This window comes from Pinus tabuliformis, chromosome 2_1 (assembly GCF_031772625.1).
Source record: "Pinus tabuliformis cultivar Carrire ecotype Pingquan chromosome 2_1, CPIR1, whole genome shotgun sequence".
NCBI lineage: Eukaryota > Viridiplantae > Streptophyta > Pinopsida > Pinales > Pinaceae > Pinus > Pinus tabuliformis.
Window position 1 is genome coordinate 881,907,610 of NC_142299.1, and position 4,312 is coordinate 881,911,921.

The 4,312-nt window shown below is 30.3% G+C and overlaps 1 non-coding gene across 1 annotated transcript; it reads right to left on the reverse strand.

The window, feature by feature from the left end:
• Positions 1–847: 847 nt before the first annotated feature.
• LOC149203474 (U6 spliceosomal RNA) lies at positions 848–956 on the reverse strand. The gene has a single exon (XR_016254099.1). It is a non-coding gene; the product is annotated as a U6 spliceosomal RNA (small nuclear RNA).
• Between the last annotated feature and the right edge of the window lie 3,356 nt (positions 957–4,312).

Genomic DNA, 4,312 nt, shown 5'->3' on the forward strand with positions numbered 1-4,312 from the left:
GAACTAAGTTTAAAATTTGTATAATTGTTTCTAATAACAAAAATAGGTAAAAATATATTATTTAAAAATACAAATTAAAATCTAATACTTATTCAATTTCAATCTTCTTAGCTTTCCAACTTATGAAAAATTAAAGTGAAAACTTTATAAAATATTAAACTTCATTGTAACAAAATTAAGAGTAGAGTAGTTACTTAACAACGACAAAGGAGGCCCACTGAAAATAGGATATCTGGAGCAAATTGAGCGATGCAGTCATGAATAATTGAAGGAATTTCAGGACCATAAAAGAAGGCATAAAAGACAGAAATCAAGCTAGAGCATTATGAAACATAGATATCAGGAATAGTGGAGAGAAGTTAGGACCATCCATTGGTAGAAGATATAATGAAGTAAAAGAAGGCATCAGAGATTTGGAAAAGAAGCCGATCACGCATCACCACACTTTCATTTCAGGAACATCTCAGTGGGTAGATGACCTCTGAGTGGCATCTAAAGTCAAAAAAAAAAAAAAAAAGTGGATGTTGGGAATAGTTGTGAGAATTATTGTATCATCGCTAGGTTTAGATGAAGCAAAGATAGATTGTAAGGAATCACAATGATATGATAAAATTGCAAAAAAATGAGGAAGAAAATTCCACAAGAACAGGGACAGATGAATGGAAGAATGATCCTTTCTCTTCTTATTACGATGGCCATTTGTACATTGATGGTATATCTAAACAATATTTCAAAATCTCAGAAACAGCAGTAAGGTCATTTGTTTGATCGGATTTTAAGAATCTACCATCAAAATAATATAAAAAAAAATACTCTTTTATAAATAAATTATATATCTATTTACTTTTCACATTATGAATATCATCCTGTGTTTCATATTATTCATAATCCTGGGTTTCATATTAATCTTCTCTGTATAGTTCCAATTTTATCAGATGTTTCAAGAACAGAGAAACACATAATTCATAATACTGTATGACAAGAACTTAACCTATTTCTGGACAAGATGAACAAGTTTGTTCAGTGATCCCCACCAGTCTTATGAAAGCGACCCCAAACATGATTTCAACCTACTTGGATTCTTGTCCGCTGTGTGAGAACAAAGTTTACTGAGAATTCAACATTAAAATTTAGGTCGTTGACATAGGCGTTGCATCGTTTGCGTATGAAGTTTCTACTTTTAGCTTTGTTTCCACGATAACTCCAAAGAACCAGACATCAATACATACGTCCTTCTTGGGAGAATGGTTAGAAAGCATTATTTAAGTTGAAGTGGATAGCTTTGGATCCAAGCATGGCATACGGGTTACTTGAAGTTTGAGGTAATCACATTTCAAGGAATGGTTTAACCATTGTTAATTGGTATAGCATGTTTAAATGTTATTTAATCATAAAATAAGATAATATATATATATATATATAGTTAGTTAGTAATTATCTAAAATTTCTAATATTTTTGTTAGTTGGTTTTGTTTTTGAGTAAGATTTTTTTGAAAAGTTTTTAGTTTATTTTTTTTATAGTTAGTTTAATGGGTGAACTTTCCACATTCAAAGTGTTTAAGGGTTTTTCTTGTCCAAGGGGTTTTGGAGGGTGCTAAAGTCATATATGCAGTAAAAACCAGTTTAAATAACACAAATCAAAATTTCACCACAAATTTTTCCATCATATTCCCGCTAGAAATCCAAAGGAAACTCCAAAAAATGACACTTAAAACAACTCCACTTTTTGTGTGTCATAAGTGTGAAGAGAAATACCATCAAATTATTGTTAAACAAAATAAATTAAAAAATAAAGTAAAGAACTTGGATCATTGAAGTGAGCTCATAAAATGAAAAGATGTTCAATATGATATTTATAACCTAAAATAATTATAAAAATTAGATTTACTTAAATAAATTATTGATTAATTATATATAGTTATCAAAACATTATAATGGTGCTTCATTGATGAAGATTGAGAGATTGAAAATGGAGAGATTGTAATTTTGTCATAATAATACAAAAACTCTTTCCTTTTCTCGTGGATGTTTCCTTCACAAATAGTGAGAGTTTTACCTAGTAAACTTTCTTTGTATCATTAATATTTGTCATTATTTTATTGCAATTGAATGTTTGAACACACTCTGAATAACAATAAGTGAACCAAATTTTTTGTTTTTGTGAGAGCAGTGAACAAGTGAAAGAGGAGTTGCAGACCCACAGACATAATTCGGGAAACAAAGTATTGGGCACGTCATATAACTAACTGGAGTGGGGACATCAGGCTGCTAAAGTCACAAGTGAATTTCCGACGAAGTCACAACTACCTTTTTCTAAAGAAGTCACAGTTATCTATTAAAGTTGTCTATTTGGCATCTAGAAGATGATGAGGCCAGTGAAAAAGAAATCCCACTGATCTGTTTACGTAGATGAGTGGAGGAGCGATAAAACATGAAAATGTTTGATATTTGTTCACACAAAAATTAAGTCTGCCATGAACAAGCACACACAAAGGGATTCATTAGAATAGTAAAGGTTGCATAAGGCATTAGAGAGAGGGAGGAAGAAACTTGCAACAATGTCCGATGATGAGTGGACGTTAAACCTTCAATATAATTTAGTTATGTCTAGCTAATGACATGTTGTTTAACATCATTGGAGATGGAATAACAAGAAGTTTTTGGACCAAATTAGAAAGTATTTAAATGAAAAATTCCTTTATGAATCAGATCTAGTTGAAGAGACAAATACAAAACATAAAAATGAAAAAAGGTGCAAAAATAATAGATCACTTAATGTGTTTAATAATATTATTTTCCTATTTAATAACATATATGTTAAAATCGATGGTGAATATAAGGAAATTACAATGTTGTGTTCACTGCCTTAATCATGGGATCATCTTGTAACTCCTAGTGGCTTTAGTACAATTGAAACTCTCGAATTTGATGTTGTCTAAAGAGATTAGGAAGAAATCAAGTATTGAAACTTCTTCACCATAAGTGATGGTGGTTAGAAATTGGTCGAAAGAAAGAGAAGAATAGCCAAGAGGTACATCTAGATAAAACTCCAAATGAAAAAAAAAAAGTAAACATGGATTTTGGTACTACAACAAGACTAGACATCTCAAGAAGGATTATTGGAAAATATAGGAATTCAAGGATGACTCCAAAAAGGAGGAAAATTTGGTTGAATTAGGCTCAGGTATGATTAAAGAAGTTTTATTTGTAAGTAATGTTCCCCAACATTATGAAGACTACTTGTTATATTTTGGCGCTTCTCATCATGTGCCCACACAGAAGTTAGTTTTCTTCACATGAAAAGGTTTATGGTGGAATTGTTGTTATGGGAATTAACATTTCCCATAAGACTATTGGGTTGCATTAGGAAGTGTCAAAATCAAAATGTTTGATGGTATTATAATAACATTAATAGATGTTAGACATGTTCCTAAAATAAAGAAGAATTTAATTTCTTTGGGCGTGTTGGATTCTATTGGTCATAAGTTACAAGTGGAGTATTGAAAGTGTTGAAGGGTGATTTAGTGGTCATGAAGGCTACTAAGATAGGAAAATTATACAAGCTAGATAGAAGTAATCATATCAATAACGAAACGATGGCATATGAGAAGGCAGTTGAATCCACTTGTTTATGAAATCAGTGTATGGTTCATATGAGTGACAGAGGACTACAAGTACCAATGAACTACAAATTACTTCTAAATTTGAAATCTCTAAATTTGAATTTCTATAAACATTGTATATTTGGAAAGTAGTGTAGATAAAAAATTAAAGACAGTCTTGTTGGTATATGAATTCTTGATTATAGTCATTATAATGATTGGTGTCCATCCCTTATAGTTTCTTTCATAGGATCATAATTTCTCTATAAAGATGAGGGTTTATATTCTAAAAATAAAATTTGATGTGCTTAATACATTTAAATACTTTAGAGCAATGGCATAAAAGAAAATTGGGAAAACAAACAAATGTTTAAGAACTAATAATGGAGTCAAGTTTGCTTCTTTAGAATTCTAAAATATTGCAAAAAAACTAAGAGTGTATGATATGAAACTGCCATATATACTCCCTAGCAAGAGCGAAGGGTAGAAGTAGTCATTATTGCTTGTTATCTTGTAAATTGATTACCATTGATCAAAAATAAATTCTAAAATACCTAAAGAGGTTTGGATAGGTCATTTATGTCATTATTCAAACTAAAAAAAAAATGATTGTAAATTTTATGCTCTTACTTCTAAGAATCAACATTCTAAATTATATGTAGATCGAAGAAATATATTTTTGTTGATTATGATGTTGTCACTAAGGTATA